Below are 27,752 nucleotides of genomic sequence, written 5' to 3'. Positions count from 1 at the left end.
ACAGGTCCACTCCCTCTCACTCCAGGTAAGAAGCAGCAGGCAGCCGGCCAGCAAAGCAAGTAGGAAAGAGGCAGTCCCTCCTACAGCACAGCACACTGATAGCAATAGGCCAACACAGCAATGCATTTGGAAAAGTGGCAGTCCCTCTTGACAGCACAGCAGTCCTTCTTCCGTGCAGAATGTCCTTGGTTCCAGTAGAGTTCTGATTTGGTAGGGTTTGTGGTCCACCACTTATGCCCATGTGTGCCTTTGAAGTGAAGGAGACTTCAAAGAGGCCTTTGAAGATCACAAGGTTCCTGCCCTTCCTTCCCTGGCTCCAGATACTCTGCAGGAGGTTATGCAGCCCTTTGTGTGGGGAGAGGCACAGACCTATTCAGGTGTAATTGAGGCAGTGCTAAGCTCCACTCCCTGCATCAAGCCAGTTAATGGCCCATCAGCCTGGTAATGGGCCATCAGGATGAAAATGTCACACCCCTGCTGCCTTTGTGTGTGTCTGTCTAGAGAGAATGCACAAAGCCCAGCTGTCATTCACCCCAGACGTGCATTCAGAGACAGGCAGAGGCACAGTATACGTAAAGAAAGAAAATAAAATGTTTCTAAAAGTGGCATTTTGAGGCTTACAATTTGAAATCCAACTTCACCATAAGTAGTGATTTTAAATTGTGAGTCCAGAGACACCAAGCTCCAAATTTCTATATTTTCCAATTGGGAGTTACACTTAAAGGATGCTTCAAGGTATTCCCAAAGTTAACCTATGGGAGAGATAGGCATTGCAGTAGTGAAAACCAAATGTAATAGGTTCTCACTACCTGGACATGTTAAAGGTAAAGTACATGTTCAACCTTTAATATACACTGCACCCTGCCCTTGGGGCTAACCAGGGCCAACCTTAGGAGTGACTTATATGTAATACAAAGGAAGGTATGGGCCTGGCAAGTGGATGTACTTGCCAAGTCGAAATGGCAGTTTTAAACTGCACACACATGCTCTGCAGTGACAGGTCTGAGACATGTTTGAATGGCTACTGTAGTGGGTGGGACAATCAGTGCTGCAGGCCCACTAGTAGCATGTAATCTACAGAGCCACATAATGCACTTTAGTAGGGATTTACAAGTAAATTAAATATGCCAGTTGTGGATAAGCCAATGTTACCATATTTTAAGGAGAGAGCACAAGCACTTTGGCACTGGTTAGCAGTGAAACGTGCACAGAGACCTAAAGCCAACAAAAACAAGGTCAGAAAACGAGGAGGAGGAACGCAAAAAGTCTGGGGATGATCCCTACAGAAAGGGCCACTTCCAACAGTAAGAAATTCTTCTCCTTTCTACTTACCTAATGCTCGCCACACGTGCCTCTCAGCATCCCATAAAAATCCCCATTACTGCAGCACCCTATGACACCAAATTGTCACTTACTTTAAGACGTATATTTATCATACCCCATGACACTTGACTATCACATCCTACAGGACTTGTCTCTGATGCTTAGTGTGGATATTTCTCTGTAACACTCCATGGCCCTGGACCATAACTTCCTTCAAGAAATATCTCTACAGCACACCATGACTCAGGATTATAACTTTCTGCAGGATTTATATCTCTAACATCTAGGTACCTCCAACATCACTTTCTTCAGGATGTATTTCTTTATCACTCTGTGACACCCGGTCATCACTCGGATCGCTGACAGAATATCATAAACAAATATTTTCTGGACAGAAGACTGTGTCAAAATTATTGAGGACCAAAATATTGAGAAGGTTTGTGCAAATAGATAAGTATAGATTTACTATTCGTAACTCCACATCTATATGTCTTGAAGATGTATATATTGTCAAAGTACTTATATGTGGAGTTACGTGTAGTACAATTTTGCTTATCTATAGAAACTGACCTTCACAATATTTTTGTCCTCAATATTCTTGAGACAATATTTTGCCCCACAATAATTTTGTTTCTGGTAGTCTGTTTAAACACCCCATCACTTCCTGCAAGACAAATCTCTATGTTAAATTATGACTCAGGATCATAACTTCCAGCAGGATCTATAGCATCTGAGGACCTAAGACAGCACTTCCTGCAGGATGTACCTCTTTGTCACCTCATGAACCCAGGACATCAATTTTTGCATGACATGTCTCTGTAATATTTCATGACCCTTCACCATCACATCATGCAGGACGTATCATCTATGACACACTATGACCCAGGACCATCACTTCCTGTAGGACGTATCTCTTGTTCAGAATTATGTGGTTACCATTTTGGATTCATCTCCTTCGCCCAAATAGTGTGAAACCATAATCCGGACATTTGAGTCTGAAAGCATTTGTATTGACCTCTCTAGACATCTATGCAGAACATTGACTAACATTTTCAGATTTTTGTATAATGTAATTTAAGATCTGTGTAGTCTGAATATGCTTTCTGAACTTTATTGACTACTACAAAATTCTGCTCTAATTTATGATCATAGCAGATAAATTGCTTTTATGAGTGCCAATGTAATGAATGCACTAAGTTCTAAATATTTGGTGTACATTTGCAGTAGTGTTTTTATTCAGAGAATTGTGGGAATGCTGGGTGGTATGATTTTTTTCAACCCTCGCAGATTCCAGAATTTTTCTTTACAGAAATATGAGGAAGTCTGTGATTTAGCCAAAGTCTGGAATTTGCAGGCCATGCTGGGTAAGTAAGAATCCATGCAAACTACACCACCCCAGACATCCGTAGGCACTTTATAATCAAAAAAGTTGGGCTTGGAAGGTTTCTCTGGGTGTTGGCCTAGTTCTGGCCTAAATACCACAGCTATCCATGCCACCAGATTTGGTCAATTTGCCCTAAAGCAGTAACAACCCTCCAAATTCATGCAGCCTGATATTCTGTCCAACAAGAATTGATGACGAGCTGTGGGGATATGATGGTCACACTGCGTTAACTTCTTTGCTCCATGATTGTAGAGGACTTCTCCAGTTCCAGGAGGCCCACAGGACGGCAGGCTTCTAGGACTGGGGAACAGTGAAAATCACATTCAAAGCCAAACAAAAGTCGCAGTTGCCTTACATGGTCTATAGAGAAGAGGGCTAGAGAGCGAATAAAAAACATTGAGAAGTACAAAGAAGATAGAGATGAGATGTTATAGAAAAGAAGAAAAGATTAAGAGAAAGAAAAGAGAGTAAATATAAAAAGCAAGAGAGCAGGAGGTATGTGAATGGGAAGACAGATGCAGCAGCAAACAGAAAGGGTTATGAGGGAAAAAGTTTGAGAGAGTCAACAGGGGCAGACATTGTGAATAAATAGAGATAGTAAGAGAGAGTCTACAGGGGCAAAAGTATAGCTAGGTACATGTAGACAAATGGTGGATGGTGATGTTAAGTGTAATTTATAGCTTATCATGTTTTGTCCAATACATCTGGCCCAATGCGACTGCACAACGTTGCACTTTATTTTCTAAAAGGGATCTTGGTGTAAGATACACAAATCACCTTGCATAGTGGTCTTTAAAATTCTAATAAGGTCTAACCATTGTTACTTGGTCCACATTGCTTTTTGCAAAGTGCTTAACAATGACATGGGCTTGGTATTTGTTACTATATGTGCTTTGTAAGAAGTACTGATACCTTCTCTTTTCATACACATCAGTCATGTCTACTTTGCTGATATAGTCACGGAAAAGTACGACCTTCTTGCTGAGAAGTTAAAATTCTGTTAAGGAGGTGAATTTGCTTTCTAGTGTACATTTAAATATAGCAGTCTCTTAGCTGTTTCATAACATGAAGCTTGACTTTTATCTGCACCTGTAGTAATGGCAAACAATCCGTCTGCAAGTAAATAATTGTTTCTAGTACACATAGGAGACTTCCAAGCTTTCTACATTCACCACTCAGAAAAGTGCATTCTCGTCCAAGCAATGTTAGCTGCATATTAAGGGGGTCATTACAACATTGGCGATAAAAGCCGCTTACCGCCGTGCAGAAGACCGCCAACACACCGCCGCGCCTGCGGATTTCCGCCACAGCTATTATGACCCACAGCTCGGAATCCGACATAATTCAGACACCCACACAACTCCGCCACACCAAAGGTCAGTGATAAACTGGCGAAAACAAAACCGACACCGTCACGTCAACAGAAATACGCCCATACTATCACGATACACGAATCCATGCGGCGGTCTTTCAACCGAGGTATTCCATTGGCGGTACACACCGCCGCACTCAAAATACACACACTTCTCCAAAACACCGCCACATTGGACAAATCGAAATACACACACCTGATACACATACACACACCACTCCCACACACCCAATACTATATAAAACACACACCCACATCACCCACAAACCCCTACGACAAAAAATTCAGAAAGAAGGCCAGAGCGAGAGCAACAGCAAGAACAACAGCATCCACAGGCACACAACACCATCACCCACACAACTTCCACGCACAAAACACCACACACCACTACATATCACCACACTTATCACCACACACCCCACCCCACACATCACCCACACCACCCCATGGCACGGCAAAGACACCCCAGGTTCTCGGAGGACGAGCTCAGGGTCATGGTGGAGGAAATCGTCCAGGTAGAGCCACAGCTATTTGGAGCACAGGTGCAGCACACCTCAATTGCAAGGAAGAAGGAGCTATGGCGAAGAATAGTCGACAGGGTCAACGCAGTGGGACAACACCCAAGAAATCAGGACGACATCAGGAAGAGGTGGAACGACCTACGGGGGAAGGTGCGTTCCGTGGTCTCAAGACACCACCAGGCAGTCCAGCGGACTGGCGGCGGACCCCCACAACTAACAACATTGGAGGAGCAGGTCTTGGAGATTCTGCATCCTGAGGGCCTTGCAGGAGTCGGTGGAGGAATGGACTCTGGTAAGAAAAATCTTAACTATTACATCCCCCACCCTACCTGCATGCCAGCACATAACCCCACCCTCACCCCCAGCACTCCTCACAAATGTCCCAATATCACAACCTACCCATCCCAAAACCAAGCGCTGCATGCAAAAACAAAGCATGGACACCCATCACTAAAGCATGCCCACTGCACATACCCATACAACCCCCTAAACCATCATCACACAAGCCCCCACACAGGAATGCCAGCACTGAGATACACGGTCACCCACCCATTGCACACCATGACACACACAGATGCAATAATCATGCTTTTCCCCCCCTGCAGGACCACTACCCAACGTCACCAGACAGGAGGGTCCAGACATCTCCACCCCACCCACAGAAGAGGCCCACAGTGATGACAGCAGCTCTGTCCACCTGGATCTAGATGACCAGCCCAGACCATCGTGGGCCTCAGGACAGTCGGTTGCCCTCACACAGGCACAGGCCACCACAGACCTTCCACCCTCTGGTAACACCAGCACAGCACCAACCCAGCGGGCCCATACCTCCGTCACCAGGACACGTCAATCAGCTGTGTGTTGACCACTACAGGGAACCTAGGATAACCCACTGGGGGCAGTGGTAGTGGGCACACGGTCCAGGGGACGGAGGCCCAGGAACACAGGGGAACTGGGAGGGCTGCTGTGCGACAGGGGGCGGACAGGCCCAGGGAACCCACTCTCAAAGAGGCCCTCTCCTCCATCATGGGAGCATACCACCACTCCCAGGAGACGATGGCAACGGTCCAGGCCAAGTTTCAGGAGACCCAGCGCATGCAGGAGGAACAGTATTTGGGGTTCAGGGAGGAACTCAGAACCATCAGCTCCGCCCTGGGCACCATCGTAGGGGTGCTGAAGGAAATACTCAACACCAGGAGGAACGCTGTGGCACTCCAAGAGGCCCCTGAAACTAGCATGGACGATGAACTGCCCACCACCTCTGCCGGCGCTAGTGGACAGGAGGCACCGCCACAGGACCACCACACCAGCACCTCACCCCCTGCAGATGGAGAACCACCCCGCAAGCGGTCCCTGAGATCCAGGAACAAGACAGAGCATGATGCCAAGACCCCCGCCAAGAAATGAGACCACCCTGATTGTCAACCCACTGTCCCACTTTGTCACCCTGTCCATATTTGAACTGCCCTAGCTCCACTTCCTATGCCCATATGGGCAATGCACCTATGAGACAAATAGACTGGACTCTGCCATGGACACTCCTCCGCCATCACCCCTCACCATTTAACTTCCCCCTCCAATAATTTTTATGTAAATAAACACACCTAAAACACCAAAAGATCTGGAGTCTGTCTGTGATTTCGAAATAGTGTATTTGCTATTACAGTGACAAAATTTCCAGGAAATAGTAATGTCAACATACCGTTGTCACACAGCTCTAGTCCATGAGGAATCTAAGCAGATGACACACAGTGGGACCCACACCTGTGAAACCGTAAGGGAAAGTGACAACTCAGTGACCATACACTGGGTGAAATCGACAGACAGGAGAGAGGTAGAAGAGTAAAAGTACTTGTAGTAGGCATGAATGTATTCTCACCTGTGTCTCACTGGAAATATTGCTGGATGACTGAGTCCCTGTTGTCAATGTCTTCTTCCTCTGCTTCCTCCTCATCACTGTCCACAGGCTCCACAGCTGCCACAACACCGCCATCTGGACCATCCTCCTGCAGAAAAGGCACCTGTCGTCGCAAAGCCAAGTTATGAAGCATACAGCAGGCCACGATGATCTGGCACACCTTCTTTGGTGAGTAGAATAGGGATCCACCTGTCATATGGAGGCACCTAAACCTGGCCTTCAGGAGGCCGAAGGTGCGTTCGATCACCCTCCTAGTTCGCCCATGGGCCTCATTGTAGCGTTCCTCTGCCCTGGTCCTGGGATTCCTCACTGGGGTCAGTAGCCATGACAGGTTGGGGTAACCAGAGTCACCTAATAGCCACACCCGGTGCCTCTGTAGTTGACCCATCACATAAGGGATGCTGCTATTCCGCATGATGTAGGCTTCATGCACTGAGCCAGGGAACATGGCATTCACATGGGAGATGTGCTGGTCTGCCAAACACACCATCTGTACATTCATGGAATGATAACTCTTCCGGTTCCTGTACACCTGTTCACTCCTGTGGGGGGAAACCAAAGCCACATGGGTCCCATCAATAGCACCTATGATGTTGGGGATATGTCCAAGGGCATAGAAATCACCTTTCACTGTAGGCAAGTCCTTCACCTGAGGGAAAACGATGTAGCTCCGCATGTGTTTCAGCAGGGCAGACAACACTCTGGACAACACGTTGGAAAACATAGGCTGGGACATCCCTGATGCCATGGCCACAGTTGTTTGAAATGACCCACTTGCAAGGAAATGGAGCACTGACAGCACCTGCACTTGAGGGGGGATTCCTTTGGGATGGCGGATTGCTGACATCAGGTCTGGCTCCAACTGGGAAACAGAGTTCCTGGATTGTGGCACGGTCAAACCTGTAGGTGATGATCAAATTTCTTTCCTCCATTGTCGACAGGTCCACCAGCGGTCGGTACACCGGAGGATTCCGCCATCTCCTCACATGGCCCAGCGGACGGTGCCTATGATGGACAACAGCGACCACAGAGTCAAACAACTCAGAGGTATGTACCCACAGTCTCGACAGAACACGATTCATACACAAATTCAGGCCTGTATGTGTGTTGAGAGTAGGCCTAGGTATGTGTGACGCAGTTGGTAATTAGGCCATGTGGGCCCCTAAAATGGCGGCTGCCTGACCTCTAAAGCGGGACAATGGGATGTGAGGTAACAGCGCTGGCGTTGTACACCGTCGCGGTAGGCGGTCGAAGACCGCAGCTCAATGCTGCATTGGTTAACATTGGACCCTATGGGTCCCAGGAGCCAATGACGATGTACGCCGGCGGTGATGGTACGCACCGCCGCGGACGTGACCGCCATTTTCTATCACTTCAATCACTCAATACCTGATCTTCGACAGGAGAGGACCTGCACTGCAAGTGCTGCTGTGACCTCGGTCTGGAAGAGACAATGGCTCGTGCATCTGGGGAAAGGGCCCCTGCCTTCACTGCGGAGGAGTTGGAGAAGCTCGTGGATGGGGTCCTCCCCCAGTACACGCTACTCTACGGTCCTCCAGACCAACAGGTAAGTACACAGGGAGCATGCTGTATGGGCTATGCATGTGTGGAGAGGGCTGGTTGTAAGAAGGAAGGGGGCCGAGTTCTGCGTGCATGAAAGACGGTGGGTGCACGTGCCACATGGCAAGGGTAGGGATGGGGGCCACTCACTTTGACGGCGCAGTTGCTAATGACTTCTCTTCTTCCCCTGTACATTTCATGAAGGTCAGCGCCCACCAGAAGAAGGATATTTGGTGTGCCATCGCCAAGGAAGTCCGGACCCTGGGGGTCCACCACAGACAGAGCACCCACTGCCGGAAGAGATGGGAGGACATTCGCCGCTGGAGCAAGAAGACGGCGGAGGCTCAGCTGGGGATGGCCTCTCAACGTGGGAGGGGTGCCCGTCGAACCATGACCTCCCTGATGTTCCGGATCCTGGCGGTGGCCTACCCTGTGTTGGATGGACGCTTGAGGGCATCACAGCAGACACAAGGTGGTGAGTACACTCTCATTCTGCTGACATTGCGCGCCGTGGAGGTGTCTGGGTGGGGGAGGAGGGCTGTGGGTTTCCCTAGGCCAGGGCGAGTTCCGTAGGCTAGGCCCCTTTGTAAGGCATGGCCCTGTGGCCCCCCACCCCACCTCTGTAGAGTGCCAACTACAGGTATTCATGCCCCTGTGTCATCTATGTGTGCAGATGTCGTACATAGCCTTGTAGGCCATTTCCCAGGAATTGCAGTGTAGAGCCCAACAGCGCGACGTAGTGCAGTGTGCTGCTGTGTCTGTCTTGTCCGCCGACGGAAGCGGTAATCCATGCACTCAACATGTCTTTCTTCTGTTTCCCCCCCTTTCTTTTGTGGTCTCCCTGTTCACGTGTGCATTAGCGTCATCAGGCGGAGGTGCAGTGGCACCGGAGCACGAGGGAGCTGCATCCCACATGGGCATGGAGGCCCACACTACGGACTCAGAATACACCAGTGGGATGGAGGGCGAGGGGAGCACCACGGCGGTCACAGGATCTGCAAACAGCGACACAGACTCGTCCTCCGGTGGGAGCTCCCTTGTGGTGGCAGCAACATCTGTGCCCCCCACTTCAACAGGTACAGCCGCCACCCCCCCTACCAGCACCGCCCTCCCAGCAGCCCCTCAGCCTTCGCCCCGTGCCCGCTCACCCAGGAGGGTGGGCATCACCTTCGCCCCAGGCACCTCAGCCCCTGCCCCTGTCACCTCTGCTGCCCTGAGTGAGGAGGCCATTGACCTCCTCAGGTCACTCACTGTTGGGCAGTCTACCATTTTGAATGCCATCCAGGGTGTAGAAAGGGAGTTGCAACACACAAATGCATTCCTGGAGGGCATTCATTCTGGCCAGGCTGCCCTTCATCGAACCGTTCAGACTCTGGCCTCAGCACTGATGGCAGCCATTGTCCCTGTGTCAAGCCTCCCCCCTCCAACTTCCTCCACCCAGACCCAATCCCCGGTACCTCTGCCTATCCCAAGCACACCATCAGACCAGCCTGCACACACCTCACCACACAAGGGAAGCTCAGGCAAACATAAGCACCACACATCCCACAGGCACTCACGCAAGCATCACACACATACAGACACACCAACGTCCACTGCCTCCACTGTGTCCCCCTCCTCGTCGTCTCCCTCCTCCCTCCCAGTCTCGTCTACACTCACACCTGCATGCACTACCTCTACAGCCACTACGTCCCGCACCAGCACACCCAGCAGCACACCCCGCTCACGTGCAGTCACCACCGCCACTACCATTCACACGTCCCCTGTGTCCTCTCCCAGTGTGTCTGTGACGCCCCCTCCCAAGATACACAAACACAGGCACACACCCACCCAACATACACCCACCTCACGACAGCCTCCAGCGCATGCACCTGCACCCAAAGCCACAAAAGGTACACCTCCTACAACCACCTCCTCTTCCTCCACTCCCAAACCCCCTCCAGCTACCCGTCCCAGTGTCTCCAAACAACTTTTCATGTCCACCCTTAACCTATTTCCCACCACCCCCGTACAACTCATAGGTCCCGTACTAGCACCTCAGCCACAAAATCTACGGGACCAGTGGTGCCTGTTGTCACAGATATGTGGAGTGCCAGTCTATTACGGAGCCAGAGCACAGCCAGTCCCCCCCCCCTGTAAAGCACCAGAAGTTGGCCAGTGCCCGGCGGGAGAGGGGGAAGATTCCAGCCACTCAAGCCGATCACAGGGGTCCCGGGGGGAGTGTGGACTCTGCTGTGACTCCTCCCAAGGTGGGGAAGGGGCAGAAGAAACCCGCAAAGTCTGGGAGGAGCACCACGGCGGAGAAGACCGCCATCATCCCCGCTGGCCAGGAGGGCCCTGGCAGCCCCATCGTCGCTGACCAGGAGGGCCCTGGCAGCCACAGCCCAGCTGCTCAGGAGGGCCCCGCCAGCCACAGCCCAGCTGCCCAGGAGGGCCCCGCCAGCCACAGCCCAGCTGCCCAGGAGGGCCCCGCCAGCCACAGCCCAGCTGGGCAACGAAGGACCGCCAGCCCCAGCCCCGCTGGGCAATGAAGGACCGCCAATGCAAGCACCGCTGAATAGGGCAAGCACCGCTGAACAGGGCAAGGACCGCCAAGGCAAGCACCGCTGAACAGGGCAAGGACCGCCAAGGCAAGCACCGCTGTACAGGGCAAGCACCGCTGAACAGGGCAAGGACCGCCAAGGCAAGCACCGCTGAACAGGGCAAGGACTGCCAAGGCAAGCACTGCTGAACAGGGCAAGGACCGCCAAGGCAAACACCGCTGAACAGGGCAAGCACCGCTGAACAGGGCAAGGACCGCCAAGGCAAGCACAGCTGAACAGGGCAAGCACCGCTGAACAGGGCAAGGACCGCCAAGGCAAGCACCGCTGAACAGGGCAAGCACCGCTGAACAGGGCAAGGACTGCCAAGGCAAGCACAGCTGAACAGGGCAAGTACTGCTGAACAGGGCAAGGACCGCCAAGGCAAGCACCGCTGAACAGGGCAAGGACCACCAACTCAAGCACCGCTAGCCCATTAGCTGCAGGGGCAGGGACGCAACAGGGAACGTCACGGGGTGAGTGAAGCACTCTGGGCACCAGTCCCCCTCCAGAACCAGTGGAGACATGCATCCACTCCGTCTGTCCTGCACAGGATGAAGCACTCTGGGCACCAGTCCCCCTCCAGAACCAGTGGAGACATGCATCCACTCCGTCTGTCCTTCACAGGATGAAGCACTCTGGGTACCAGTCCCCCTCCAGAACCAGTGGAGACATCCATCCACTACCTCAGTCCTTAGCAGGATGAAGCACTCTGGGCAACAGTCCCCCTCCAGAACCAGTGGAGACCTGCATCCACTCCGTCTGTCCTGCACAGGATGAAGCACTCCGGGCACCAGTCCCCCTCCAGAACCAGTGGAGACATGCATCCACTACCTCAGTCCTTGGCAGGATGAAGCACTCTGGGCACCAGTCCCCCTCCAGAACCAGTGGAGACCTGCATCCACTCCGTCTGTCCTGCACAGGATGAAGCACTCTGGGCACCATTCCCCCTCCAGAACCAGTGGAGACATCCATCCACTACCTCAGTCCTTGGCAGGATGAAGCACTCTGGGCACCAGTCCCCCTCCAGAACCAGTGGAGACCTGCATCCACTACCTCAGTCCTTGGCAGTATGAAGCACTCTGGGCACCAGTCCCCCTCCAGAACCAGTGGAGATCTGCATCCACTACCTCAGTCCTTGGCAGGATGAAGCACTCTGGGCACCAGTCCCCCTCCAGAACCAGTGGAGACATGCATCCACTCCGTCTGTCCTGCACAGGATGAAGCACTCTGGGCACCAGTCCCCCTTCAGAACCAGTGGAGACTGTTATCCACTTGAGAGACTGTGGCTTTGCACTCCCCAGGATGGTACAGTGGGCAAACCACCCACTGGAGAGACTTTAGAGACTGTGGCTTTGCACTCCCCAGGATAATGCAGTGGGCAAACCACCCACTGGAGAGACTTGAGAGACTGTGGCTTTGCACTCCCCAGGATAATGCAGTGGGCAACCCACCAACTGTAGAGACTTGAGAGACTCCCTAGGATACATCAATGGGCATGGAGCCCCCTCGTGGATCTGGCGTCATGCACTCATCCGGCTGAGGTGCCCCCCCTTCCATTCCCCCTGAGGTGCCTGTTGTATTTCTATCTGATGCCCCTGCAGTGTTCTCTCCGTCATGTTCGGGTATCTTGTGTGGGCCTCGCCCATGCATTTTTGGCACAGTGGTCCACGGACTATGAATATTGCAATACCTGGACTACTATTCGTGGTGTATATTTTGTTAATAGTGTATATATGTAGATATTTGCTTACTCTATTTTGATATATTACAATGGTTCCACTCATTTCCTTTTGCCTTTGCATTCTTCCGGCGGGGTCGGGGGTGTTACTGTAATGTTTGGATATGCATTGGTGTGTGTGTTGTAGTGGGTGAGGGTGGGGGTGGGGGTGTTGCTTGTGTGTGTCCCTGTTTTTTGCCTCCCCGCTCCCCTGTGTCGTAGGTGCAGTACTCACCGTGGTCTTCGCCGCCGGCGTAGGTGCTCCTGGTACAGGAGCAGGAAGACTGGTGCAGGAAGAATATGGAGTTCCGGCTCCATGGTGTCGTCGTTCCTCGTGGAGTGTGTAGAGGTGAGCGTTTTCCCTTTGAAATGGCCGTTTCCGCCGTGTTTTTATCCGCGGTGAATCCGCCCCGGAAAAGGTGGCGGATTGGCCTGTCATAATAGTGTGGGCGGTAGAATGTCTTCCGCCTGTCTGTTGGCGGTGACCGCCGCGCTGTTTGTTTCACCCGCCGTGGCGGTCTGAGTGTTAAAGTGTCTGTCTTTGTTGGTGGTTTTCGCCACGGTTGTGATTCCAAAAGTTTTACCGCCGCTTTAACACCGTCCGCCAGGGTTGTAATGACCACCTAAGTGCCACCTTGGGGGCCTATGCAAGGAACCTACTGCATGTGAAAGTGTAGCAAAGGTCAGAAATTCTAGGTGTGGAGAACTCCGTGGCATCCAAATAGGATGCAAGCACTATCAAAGCGAGAAGTTATTACAGAGCACGATCCTAGATGCAAACTGTAAAACTGCCACTCAGAGCTTTAGAGGCAGTGCTGCTGTTAGCAACCTCAGTCAGGCAACAGGCCTCAAGTAGGCTCATCACTGGCTCACACAATCACCTATACTTTACCATGCTAGTCTTACCTGTCTTGCTAGTCAATGTCTAATGAAGGTCTTTTGTATAATACATTTTGCATAGTCTGTTTTTAATTATGAGAGGTACATGCCAATGTCAAAACCTTCTTCAAGTCCATGTAGTTTTTATTGATGCTTTTGATGAAATGTAATTCAACTATCCATCATTTGCCATACCTTACAATGAAAATAATTGTGAGACCTTCTCAGCCTTCCCTGTAAAATGATATCTAAATTCTATTTAGATTTCACCATTGTTACATCCCCAAAATGTTTCAAACACGCTGTCTGTCACTAATTTCCCAATATGTTCTTGATGGATATACTCCAAGCTCTCTTTAAAGTGCAATGCAACTAAATCAAAGGAACTACAAGCAATACTGGCATCTGGGTGGGCAACAGCTAGAAACAGTAACTGAATATAAGTACTTGGGGTTTATAATGGACAGCAAAGGTACATTTACTGCTCATAAAGAGACACTAAAAGAAGAGGGATCGCTATGGTAATTACACTGAAAAATCTCAAGAATAAAAATGCGGGCCAAGCCTCTCCCCGATGATCAAGGTGAGACAGACAAAGCTCATTCTGACTATCACCTAGGGAGTGAATCCATGAGGGGTAGGGATGCATGAGGGGTAGGGATGCATGAGGGGTAGGGATGCATGAGGGGTAAGGACACCAGCACGCTGAATGGTATAATCACAAAAGCACTGTGAATGATTTACAATTTACCAAATTTCATCTCACCAGGGCAAATAAGACTTGAATATAGTTTACAGTCGCAACCGCCGGCACGCAGAGGAGCCTATTTTAAAAGCTGGTACAAAGTTAGGGGAGCTGGGCCAGGCTCACTATATGCTTACCTATGGAAGGAATTATCAGGGAAACAAAGAGGTGGAGCAAACGGCTATCTACAAGAATCAATAGAGCAACTGGGCCTTGGAGACCTCTGGGATGCCTTGGCGACCTTCAACAGCTTCAGACAAAGCTGTTTAAAAGACTTCCCTTGTAGAAGACAAAGCAGTGGTGGCCAGAAGGGCACACAGACGGTTCTTGTATTTATGTGCAGGATTTACAAAAAACTCAAAGAGAAATATCTCCACTGTTGACTTGGCATGCTACCAACTCTGTACCACCTCCGGCCGTGGAAACGCCCAAAGATAGTTGTAGCTGACAGATTTGTGGGGCAGGGAGAGAGGATTTGTTGCACCTGTTATGCATTTGAGGAGAACTTAAACAGGAAGACAGAGCACTGCTAAAGTCCCTCTTTAATGCAAAGGGAATGAGAACATGCAGACAGGCAGGGAAAGCATGCTTTCTGTGGGAGATGTCCAGCTGCCCTGCCTCTTTGTGCGTTTGCTAAGCATTGCTGAGCAGAAATTAAAAGACAAAAATGTCTAATTATGAGCTAATTTGCACGTGTCTCTTGATCTTACAATATGACTGTACTTATGCAACTGGGGCTATTTATGCAGCAAGAAGCTAAAGAAAAGGATAACGTAGTATATTAAGCTCCAAAGCCTACATTGTGTAATAAAGTCCAATGGATACCTGATGTTAATTAAACAATTAGCCTCTGCGTTGGCTTCACCATCCCTAACTAATCCTGACTGTTCTCACCTGCTGATGGTGTATTGACTTCATATGCTGGGGACTTCGCCCTTTGGTGAACGTTACGTAGAGAAGACTACGGTCTTATGACATTTTAACTTCTGGAATTTTAACTCAAGTCAGTTCTTCAAAATTACAATATTTTAGGTATAATTATTGTACTACTACGAGGGACTTTTGCTATAAAACTGGACTGCAAAAGTGGTTTAATTGATGGTTGATCAAGCTAAGTCAATCAAAATTCCTTTTTTCTGGTCTCTTAACTTATTGCAATGGTTTTCATTAATCATGCAAAATAAAGATTATTTACTTACTTACTTAATCTCTGTAATGTTATTTTAAATTAGTAGCAAGTTAAATTAAAACTTCACTTACAAAGTTGTTTGGATTCAGAAAACCCTACACATTATGATGCAGATGAAGTTTCCTAACTTTACTTGATGTGAGGTTTTTAACCTTTCGCGCTTCCAGGCTTGATTATTTCTTGATGCAGAATGTCCCAGGTGAGACATCTTCCAACAAAAATGTTTGAGTATTGAAGTTGTACATCCAGCAGCTCAGTTAAGTGGTGTGGTGGGGGTCTGGCTTTAAGCTCATGTCAGCTTATTTTTTAAAACTTGATAAGCTTTGTAATAAACAAAGCTTGAACAGTTTAGAAAATACGCAAAGCTGCCAGTCAGCCTACTTTTCATCCTTCTACTTTAAATCCCATCTAACTGATTGGATTTAGGGGCTGATTACCAGTTTGCCAGTCCTAAAAACCTGACTACCAAACTCCCAGTGAGGAGACCGCCACGGTGTAGGCATGCTCCCCAAGAGCTTCATTACGATTTTTCTTCTGGACTGACCGGTGGAAACCAAGGTTTCCGCTGGGCAGCCAAGTGGAAAACGTGTGGCACCATAGGACTCGGCTCCACATGGAGCCGAGTCCAATGCTGTCACACAGGGTGCCCCCCAGCACCCTCGGAATGCACACTCTCTTCATAGCAGACAGTGCGCATTCCAACGGTGCCGGGGAGGGGGGGCCCCTGCACTGCCCATGACGATGTCAGCACTTTTTCTCCGCCAGCCTTTTCATGGAGGTTGAAGAACCATGAAAAGGCTGGCAGAGAACATGGTTGTAATTAGCACAGCGGTGCTGACTTCAAAAGCACTGTTGCTAATTACAACCACAACTGCTGTCATCTCGTCGGGATCAAAGATCCTGGTGGAGACGGCAGTCTTTTGGTGGTCCGACTGCCAGGGTCGTAATGTGGCAGTTGGACCGTCACAGTCGCGATGGTGCAACCTCCACCGTGAGTCTGGCGTTCTTCGACTCGCCAGACTCGTAATTTAATCTTGGATTGTGAAAAGTTGATTGAGTGTGCTTTAATATGTACCTCAAAAAAATCCACATATTTCTTCGCATAGAATCACACAGTGTGCACCTTGAATATCAAAACCAGAATATCGATGACAGAATATAAAATCCAAAACATTGACAGGTAAGTCATGTTTTTTTTAATTCCGTCGCCAAAACCAGAATATCGATAACAGAATATAAAATCCCAAAAATGAACAGGTGAGTCCAGTTTTTTTAATCCCCTTGCCACACATATGTACCTATGCTATATACATACATATATATATAAATATATATATATATCTTCTAGGTATGTAGATGTTGAGTTAGGAATAGTAAAACCAGGATTTCAAATATGCACTTAGCTTTCAATAGTCTGTCCTCGATATTCTTGTATCGTGATATTCTGGGGGGGGGGTGTTATTTAGTAGTACAACCAATACTTGAATATTTGTGAAAGGATGCACCTATAAATCACAGATTTTATGTTTTATGATAGCTGAGGTCCATGCCCCCTAAAAATATACTTCTGGCTACGGGCCTGCATTTTGCCCTTCAAACTCTCTAGGTTCACATGGGTCTTACCAGGTTTCTTCAGCGCCCTATACTATCCGCCCTATCTATCCTCAGACACGGATTCTTATTAAAAATTCTCTTTTATGATAGAAAATGTTCATACCAAATGCCTAGCAGACTTTGATCTGGTACTGGAAGAAAGATTGCAGACTGTCTTTTATCTGGTAATTTCTTCAAGATCAGATTACTTTTATTACACAATATCACGGGTGGTGCTCGGACCAAGGCATTGGAGACAAGCTGAGCAAAGGCAGCCTGAAGACATCAAAATAAATGAAGAAAGATCGCAGTGTTTTGAGCTTCGGTTCGGAGATTTGTAGTTTCTGGTCTGCTTGACTGTTCCCTATAAACATTATAAAAAAGAAAAATAAGGCAACAGACCTTTTCCATCTAAGGACCCAGCATCTCGAATAACATTCTAGTACACACAGGAATGTGCCGAGACTGCCCCAAAATAGGAAAGAGCTTACGCCTCATCTCTTTAACCCCTTCACTGCTGAGTCTTTTCTAATCCTATTGCTGAGCCCTTTTTTCGAACACTTTGCCCTTACGCCTTCATAAACATTTTCACTTAAGGTATATGCACCAAATGTGCATCTTTCTTCCAACATCTTGGGGATTCTAAGGGTACCCAGGGCTTGTAGATTCCTCTGGAGGACATCAAGGTAATATATGGCTAATTTGTGTTTTTTGGGGGGACAATTGTGAAAAAAGTGCTGTACAAGAAAGTTATTTTTTCTAAAAATGGCATCAAAGAAAGGTTTGCTGTACTAGGGTCACCATCTCCACAGATTTCAAGACAAGCAGAGTTGTACAAAAAAAAACCTTCATAGCCACCTTTGTGCATCCTTCTAAGAGGTAATCGATTTCTCTGATTTTTTGTGATTTCAGTCTAATTGCAGTTTATTGCGGACGTGGGTGGGAAACCCATGGATGATCCCAGAAATCTATTCATTTCTGAGAAGTAGACAAATGCTTAATACAGTATTTTGTGTAGATCCCTGAACATTTTCCTAAAAGCAACTGATTGTTGAAATAACAAAAGGTATTGTTAATAAGTAGAAACAATTACATTTGGTGACATTTTCACCTGTAATGATGGATGTATGGCACTGCGTGGTGTATGGCACTGTGTGTTTTCTGCATGTAGATGTTGTATTGTGGTGGAATGAAATGGATTATAGTGTGCATGTTGTGTGCTGTGTCTTGTGTTGTGCAGGTGGACACATATGGCTAAGGTACACTTACCTCTATGCGATAGCCACTGCCATTGAATAACACCCAATGGCTCCCGTGATGGTTCCCGCGGTCACCAATCCTCCGCCAGTACACCGCCTGCAGGACTGTAACATCTAAATACAGTGGGCGGAACAACATCAACATGATGGTGCTTTCGAGTCCACCACCACTGCGGATTGGCAGAAATACAGCCAATATCTAAATTAGGCCCTTAGCCCCTAGAGGGATGCTTTGAAACATGTAGCTGCTTTAACCACTTTCACACCACTACAACCATAGACACAACCCCTACAGTGAATAGCACTCCAAGCTGTGGAGCAAAAGCCCTCTTCCTGGGGGAGCTTGAAATCCTGGAGAGGTCATGGACCTTTTGACCCCGCAAACTTAGGGTCAGTAGTCTGATAAAAATTGAGTGAGGGAGCTGCTGCACTCCTACAGCACCAACAAGCCGTTTTTGTACTTTGGTGGTCCCTCCGTCTGTTATGGGGATCATCACATCGCAAAATACATAAACAGAAAAGCCCTGCAGTGCATTATGGGGCTCTCAGCAGCAAGCAGAGAATTTTACAGTAGTGGCTCTTCCACTGAGCCAGGGAGAGCCATGTCGTTTTTCTATTGCCTTTTTTTCTATTTTTCAGGGGGATGCTCGGTCCCACCCAAGGACCCACACCTGCCTCCTTGGATGGAGGCAGCCGGAGAAGTCCTCCCTTGGCTGCCTCTGCCGGCTTCCCTCACAGGCATCTCCTTCCCTGCAAATGGGAGCTGCCAGCTCTTCTCCCCTGCCTGCTCCTGTGAACAGTGATACCCTTGTGTGCAGTGGGTGCCCACTGCCCCAGACACGGGTATGGGGTGCAGGGCAACGCCCCAGAGGATGGGGTCCCTGGGTAAAGAGAGAGTCTGTAGAGGGTGCCTCATGTATGCCCCCTCTCTGTCTAAAAATTAAAGTTTGAATCCTGCACCAACACCTGAGTCCTGGCCAACCCTGGGGATAAAGTAAGAAATCGCGGCGGAGACCCAAGCATTTCACCGCGGGTAAAAGGTCACCAAACTTTAAAATGACATAACTTGGGTCCCATTGGGCCGATTTTGAAGAACGTGAGCTCATTTTACTTCTGATGGCAAGTGTTAGCCACCTGACCAGTTCTAGCACACACCCTCACCTCCAAAGTGGTGCAATCTTCAGGGGGATGGTTCTCCTGGCTCCTGTGCCAACCTTCCTCCTGGTCTTAGTTTCTGGGTGAAAAAGTCCAGGTCCTACCCCCAAATGGTCCACAGGGGCATAAAGGGGCTGGCCTAACTGGCCATTTTGGCCACTGGCAAGACCAACTGGTCCTTGGGTCATCTAGTCAGTGTCCTTAGTCCTTTCTGGGCCTCCAGGAGTTGCTCCTTTCAGATCTCCATGTGGTCCTAGGATCCAGCAATGAAGCACAGAGAAATGACTAAGCAAGAAAAAGTCTCTCCCTTAGGCAAGAGTTTTTAAAGGGGAGAGGAAGGTTCTCGAACTCAGGCACCCTTTGGCCAATCCTGGGGTGCCACATTGCCTCTCCATCCCTGTCTCAAGCCTCCTGCTTATCCATGCTGGGACCAGGGTCTTGTACACCAAAAGTTGAAAGAGAACCTCCTCTTGGGTTGGCTCCAGTTGTCTGGGCTCCTTCCTTTGTTCAGTGGGCTTGGGCAGGCCCATCCCAGGTACAGTGTGACAGCTGACTGACTGATGCACATCATTCTGCCCCAGCTCTTTCCTTCTCAGGAGCTGGGTGAAGTACTGTTAATTGCTCCGTTTGTGTGGGGAGGCCTTTGTTCCTGCTGCTAGAGAAAATAATTAACCTGGCACAGCACGGTGACAAAAGGTGGGCTCTGATCCAGAGTTGAGCCGCAGAAATATGACATTCTGGATGGCCCATAAAGTGTACAGATATCATTTTGGAAATTGCAGAATTGATTTATCTGCACAGTTTGCAAGCCAGTTCGATATGTCAATGGTCTCTGTAGGCCACAGGGAAGTGAAACTGCACTCTAAGGCAGTTCTCTCCCTTTATGGGTAATAAAGTGTCAATACAGACAAAACAGTAAATCACAATTACTTTCCCCATTAGTGTATGCCAAAATTAGAAGGCCTACCCTACATCAATAGATCATTCTGCTGAGTCCCCATTACACTAGCTTAACTGCGTGCATTTAATCGGCTGCGCACAACAATAGTCTCCCACGCGCAGGCCGCACACGTATTTATATTTAACCAGCCAAGTGTCCGTTACCCTTGCTGTAGCACAGCTGCCTTATCTTAAAAGGCAGACACTTATGGTAAACATGTGTTGTCCATTTACCATGTGATTACCATAGATGAGACACATGTAGTAAGACTCACCCACAGTAAAAAGTTCAAACTGGGTGATCAAAAAAAGCTAAATAAATCCAGGCGTCCTGAATGTACAGAACCCAATTGCCACATAAGCATCATGAAATGTAAGCCAATCTAAGAATCTTAGTTAAGCTGATAAGAGTTTTTTTTAGTAATAAAGCTAATTCACCTAGATTTTGAGAATGTCATAATGTTCACAATATTGATGTAAATGAACCTAGGGAAATCATAGAACAAGTGCTACAAATGCTTGAATAAATAATCAAACAATGTAGGGCATTTTTAATGAAACTACAAAGCAGTGTCCGCACTTTCTGTTACAGTGGTGGGGAAAAGTGAAATCCAGACTCTCTGGGACAGCTTAATATGAGCTGTTATCTCCTATAAATGTGTTTTTCCTTCAATGAAATAGTCTGTTAGATCTGACTTACCCCAAAGCATAGACAGGATTTCTGCCTTTTCTCCATGCTCTGCTTGCTTCTCACACAAAGACTCAATAATCCTCACCCTGGTATGGGATGCTAGAGAGCTACAGAGCAATAGAGGACAAGGAAATATAAGAAAAATATATGTATTATCTTCAACGTAACAGCTGCATGCTCAAGTACCCACTCTTAGCTAGAGCAGGAGAACTGAACTTCTAAGGGTAATTTCAAATTCAGTAGCCTGTCACATTTTAAGGTTGTCTGCTGGTCTGTAAGATCATCTTCTCAAAAAATGACAGCATTCAAATCCGTAGCCACTCGGGGACATCATAGAAATTAAACTGAAGTTGGTTGCCGGGAGCACTGGCCAAATACTCTAGAAATTGAACAGGAGTTGACCAAACTAACCCTAGTACAAACCCACCCAGTTTATTAAAATTGGGTTCTTGAAACATAGGCGGAATAATGAATAAAACTCATGACCTAGAACTAATCAGTTACAGGAAAGACTGCCATATTTATTTTTTGTGAGAAATGGTCTCAACCATCAATTCCTATAATTGAGTTCATTGAATTCAATGTTCCAGATATGAAATTTAGAAATAAAAGTCACCCTAGGGAAGGCCTTGCAATTTATATATGTGCTGATATTGATGTTCAATGTAATTGGCTCGAGACTGAGGATGGCTATAAGCAGTAAACATAGAAAGATGGTCGAAGGGACATCAATTCTCCCTGATAATTGTTAACAGCTGTTGGAAATTGAGTCTTTGTTTGAGAGCATTGTGAACCCTCTTAAAGCAACAACCACAATTGTCATCAGGGTGAACCACAAAAAGTAACCAAATTAACCTGACCTTTACCCCTCTGGCAGACTGACCCAAAAGCAGTCAGACGTAACTTAGAGGCAATGTGCTAATATTTATGCAGAACCTAAACTGTAACAAAGTGAAAACACAACTTAAGAAAAATCCCACACCAATTTAGAAAAACAAATTAAAACTGAATAAACTATTTGACACCAAAGCACCAAAATGTTAACAATCCCATCAGTAGAACCAGTTATGAGTTATTAGATTTTTTAGTATAAACTAGCTCCAAAAGGATAAATATACATACTGCAAACATCTAGTCATGCAAGACCGGGGAATATTTGAAGAAAAATGTCGGAAGGTAAAGTTCCAGGGGGGCAAGGCAGCCTATAGTTTCCGAGGAGAAGAAGGCGTTGTTGTTGGGATTCTCTGGACAAAGTCGCAGTGAAGATTTCTACTTTCAGACTATTTTGGAAGTCGAAAATCTCCAGCAGGACAAAGCTGCAGATTTGTAACTCAATAGAGTTGGAGGCCAGAAGCCCCTTTTGACAGGAGCTGCTGAACATGATTTGCTGCTGAGAAGAACGTAGCACAAAGTCGGGCAACCGGTGATGCACCTTGGCTGGATCAGCAAGCTGGTAGGTCCTGTTTGCTTGAGCACATTTAGCAACATTTCTGAAGGTCCAAGTCTGGGTGAGCATCCCCTTGAGGGCATGACTCACCACTCCAGGTGCAGGGGTGAAGTTGTTAGAGCTTTTTGTGTCACTGTAGCTCAGAACAGAAGGCTAACAACCTAGTCTCCTTTAGAGTCACACTGGTAGACCTGGGTTTGTGCAGCAAGGCAGTCTCCTGAGGGCGCAAGACAGGTTTTAAGTAGCAGGCAGTCCTCTAGGGGCAGTAAGGCAAAGCAAGCCTCATACAACATGTGTGGTCCTCTGAAGTAAAGGTCAGGCCTTCTGAGTGTCCTCCAGAGTCTAAGAGTGAATTAATTTTATGCCTGGTGCCAGCTTTGAAGTGGAAGAAACTTCTGGAGTTTTCCCCATGAACAAATGGTTCTAGAGTTTCCTTCCTCCCTTCCCAGGCTCCAAGGAGTCTGGGGTTACAAAAGGCTTGTGTGATGTTCTACATGAATGTGCTGAGGTAGGTCCTCTGTAATGTGTGTGGGCCAGGGAGCAGCTCCATCCCACGCATCCTGATGGCCCATCCTTCCAACACCTAGTTCCCCTTCGTCTTACAGTGTGGGAGGAATACAAAAAGTCCAACTGCCATGTTAATCACAGCCATGTTACTCAGGACACAGGCTGCAAGCACCACCTGATTAGGACACGAACATGGCAACTTTCTAAATGTAATATTTTCAGAATTTTGACTGAGTTTATCATTAAAGAGGATTTTAAATTAAAATTCTTTAGAGATGAAACATGGCAATCTTAGCTTTACCCAAACAGGAGTTATCACTTACTAAATATAATAAGGTAACCCAAAGTTACTGTACGGAAGAAGTAACCTCACAAACGTGAGACACAAATTGAGGAGTTTTTCACTACCAGGACATGTAAAACCTAAAAGTACATGTCAATCCTTTTAACTTCAATACGCCCTTTCCTACGGGCTGTTCATGGCCTACCTTAGGGGTGATATATGTGTTAAAAAGGCCTAGCAAAGGTTTAGCTCACCAGATCGAATTAGCAGTTTAAAACTGCACACAGGCTGCATTGGCAATCCTTAGACATCTTTTAAAAGGTTACTAAAGTAGATGGGACAAAAAGTGCTTCAGGCCCACTAGCAGTAGTTAATATATTTAATATACAGGCCTTGGGTACATGTTGCACCAATTTATTAGGGAATTAAATGTGCCAATCAGGCATAGGTCAATGTTACAATATTTTTATAGAGTGAGCAGAAGCACTTGAGCACTGGTTAGCAGTGGTAAAGTACACAGAGTCCTAAATCCAACAAAAACATCCAAATACATCCATCACAAAAGGAGAAGTAAGCTGCAAACCACTTAATCTCCTTGTTTATGGAATCAAGCAAAATCATAATGGAACACCAGTCAGTCAAGATACTTTTATTCAGTAGTAATAATGCAATGAGTGCAAACTTGACCACATCTTCCATATAAGGGAGGCCAACTTCTGTAAGAGCAACAAACCTTGCGGCTCTTAGAGGTTTCTAACAGCCTACTTAAGAATTTGTTCTCTATGGTTTGCAAACAACCTGAAACAGTATAGCCCCATATGCCTGCCCTACATGTACCCAGATAAAGGCATTTACTTTTATACAGTGAAATGTTCTTTGATTCACTTATGACCACATTTCCTGGTAGACTGAAAATTTGCATCCACTGCCCCTGTGAATTTATGGGCTCTGTGAATTAAATGCTTATCCCACTTTAGGTTAGCATCCAACATAATACCAACATAGTTACAATTCTGGCCCTTAGCAATGGGGATCTCATCTATCTTATACCTTTGTGAACATGTTCTTTTTAGGCCACAAGTCATAATGTATGATGTTTGGAGATTGACTTTGTGATCGGTTCCCGGGTTGAAGGAATACTCGAACGCGTTGGTCAGGTGTGCCAGTGTTTTATTCAAACAAAAGGATAGTCGGTGAGATATGGTGCAGGTAAGTTTAAAGAATTTTTCCTCCTTTGGGTGGGCAGTTTTCTTGTTGTGGTCGTTCTCACTCTTCTCTCTCTTTTATTTCCTCGGTATACAGGTGTCCCGGGAGGTACATGGAAAAGAACAGAGGACATAAGGTAAGTGGAAGGATCACTTTGGGGTTTTCTCTTTCTTCTTCCTTTCTAGTATCTGTCTGTTTTATTTTGGGGTTTATAATGGTTATGCCTTTTCTCCATGCTCTGCTTGCTTCTCACACAAAGACTGTCTCTCTTTGTTCGTTGGGAAAACCGTTCTTCTGGCCCCTTTTTTAGAGTGTTACTGTTTTTCCCTTTCTTCTATAGTGCCTTCTATATTTTTGTAGGGGTAGTGCCTTTCAGGTGCCTTAATCTCTATATATAAAAAAAGTGCTTCGGTGTGCTCGATGTGGAGGGGTGTCTGTGCTCTGTTTTCCTCCCCCTCCTCCTTTCCCCTTTTAGTCCCTCGTTCCTTCCCCTTTCCCGTTTTCTTCTTCTTCCTCCCCCCCCCCCTTTCATACGGCTCTCTCACTCTCGCTCCTTTCTCTTTTTCCCCCCCCCCTCAGGTATGTGATCCCACGCACCTGGGTTCGCCACGCTTCTCCAGAAGCGTGGCGGGCATTAGCGTTTCTTCCTCCCGGCTGACTGCTCCCGCGGGACCTGTCTGACGTCTCCGGCTGCTTCCTCCAAGTTGCATTCAGCGGTTGCTGGGTCTCGACGCGCCGGCCTTCTTCTGCTGTGGTGACCTCTGGTAGCCCGGTTCCTTTCTCCTCTTCTGCTCGTCCGTCCACTTCCTCCACACCATTCCTCCCTATCGGTGTTGTTGGAGGAAATTTTAACTTGGCGGCGACCCGCCGATCCCGAATGTCCCACCAATCACGGGACGGGAGGCAGGTCAGGCAACAGTCCCCAGTGGCAGAGTCAGCACAGGCTCTGGAAGTGTGCGGGTGATCTCCAATCAACCCGTCACAGACCTCTAATTTGAGTTCCCCCATAAATTAATTAAAGGAATCAAGTAAAGGCTGTAACCCATTAGTGATGCAAGAAATTAGCACTGCATCGCCCTCCTAAGGGAGGAGAGGAGCAGGTTGACTACCAAACTTTGGTAAATCCTTCCTTCCTTCTAGCCTTCAGCACTTGGTCAAGAGAATTAATATAAAAGATAAATAGAAAAGGGGTTAAACCATAGTCCTGTCTAACACCCCGATTAGACCTATAAAAGGGAGTACATTCATCATCTTGGCCATCCCAGACTTGTGCAGTCGTGCCCCAGTGCAGGCACTTGAGGAGTTCTATCAAGGAGTTTTTAATTCCTGCCTCACTCATGATATCCCATAACTTATCCCTATCCACTAGATCCAAAGCACAGAAGAGGTCCATAAGCTCCATATGTAAGGATCCACCTCTGGCTTTGAACTACTTCCCAGTGAATAGGGGCAAGTTCAGGAATTGTTCTACTGTGGCAAATGCCTTACTGCACACCACTGGAACTTTTTTTCCTCCACCCAATCTTCCAGTTTTTGGAGAATCATCACCATCCCTATGATCTTTATGGCAGAATCCAAGAGAGTGATTGTGGAGGTAACACATCAGTTGGCTTTTATCACCATTCTTGAAGATTGGGGCAATAGTGGATTTCCTCCAAGAATTTGAGATTACATCTTTGATTGCTTCTTGGAACATATTTGTTAATAGGGCTGCCCAAAATGAAGGATTCTGTCTAAAGACATCTGTAAGAATCTCATCAGGGCCAGACGCCTTACTGGCAATGCTCTTTGTGGTAGCCATAGTTACATCACTTACCTGAATTGAGCTGGTTAGAAAGGATGCACTAGCCAGAGCAGTGTTAGATACATCTAGGAAAGGTAGAGTTAAATTCTCTTGATGATCAAATATCCTTGAAAAAGCTATTGGGCAGCTCACCTAGTGGTGATCAATGATTGTTGTTATGCACCAGATGTTCATCCCACATATGCGGTAGAAAGAACACAGTTTACAACCCTGTCCTATTTGCAGTACCTCTACGGGGGAAGGGAGAAGTAAGATCAATGCCAGTGTGTCATGTACCAATAGAGGTGTGGAATAAGAGTAACAGAAGGATGGGCAGATAAGATAACCCAGGAGACCCTACTCTGGAGTTGGGACTTAATAGGGATATCAAAACTTGGTGATCTCTTGGAAGAGGGGGGCCTGGTATCTTTTGACTCTCTCCAAAAATTACCAACTGCACCATACACAAATGTTTAAATATTTGCAGCTCAGCCAAGCATGGAACGTAGAAGGCCTGGAAGTTTCTAAAATACCTGAATATGTGCTGCTAGAGGGTAGGCTACTTATGGGAGAGGTGGAAGACAAGCGGTCTCCTTTACTTATAAAACTATGAATGATAACATTCCTGACTCCCTTAAAATGCTGAGGCAAAAATGGGAAAATGAACTATGGGAGCTAGATGACATGAACTGGGAGGCGGCATTAATGAACCTTAGAGCGGTTGCCGTTAAATCAAGATTACGGCTCATCCAGTGTAAAACCCACACCGGGTTTACTATGATTGTGTCAGATTACATAAAATTCGTAGGGCGGATTACCCAGATTGCCTCCATTGCAGGAGAGACACAGGGTCATACTTGCACACATTTTGGATGTGCCCGACCATACAAATCTACTGGCGAACACTACTGACAGAACTAGGCAAGATTCTAGGGGCGAGCTTCCCACACTAGCCCAAGTTAAGTACTTCTCAACATACCTACGGAAGTGGATATCCCACATATCAAGCTTTTTTTTAGTAACTTGGGAGGTGGGAAAGAGGGAAATAGGCAAACGCTGGGGACTCCTTTTGACACCAACTCTAATGGAATGGAGAGCAGGAATAAATCTATACATGGCAGCTGAGATATTGATTTATATTAGTAGAGCATGCCAGGGTATGTTTCACAAGATATGGAAGCTATGGGGTAGCTGGATGATATATTAAAACCTTGATCTGTCAGATGACGACACTATGGTCCCTTTGAGCCAACCCTAAAGTTATGTTCCACACACCATGCAGTACTCTGCTGATTTCTGATTGATCAATGGCTCAATGTCAATTGTGTCTGTGAATGTTGTACATGATAATACCGCACTGCTAATTTCATGCTCTGAAGAATTACTGTTAATTGGTGCAAGTTGGTGAACCTTTTCATTTGCGTGAAATGTAAAACAAATATATATATATATTTTTTAAATATCCTTGAAAACTTACATACTCAATCTTAAGAGGGGATGTAACGTTCTATATTGTGATGCTTGTCTTTGAACATTAAAGGCTGGCTAACAACTTCCCAGAAGGCACTAGAATCCCTAAGTTCAGCGGCTGCTTGTGAGTCCTCCCAGGCCTACTCTCTTACTTCCCTTCTTTCTTCAAGAGGCATCTTATAAATTTGCATGGCTCGCCTAAAGGCGTCAGTATTATGAGGTAAAGTAT

The sequence above is a fragment of the Pleurodeles waltl genome, chromosome 6 (genome assembly GCF_031143425.1).
Source record: "Pleurodeles waltl isolate 20211129_DDA chromosome 6, aPleWal1.hap1.20221129, whole genome shotgun sequence".
NCBI lineage: Eukaryota > Metazoa > Chordata > Amphibia > Caudata > Salamandridae > Pleurodeles > Pleurodeles waltl.
Note: the sequence above shows the minus strand (reverse complement) of the source record.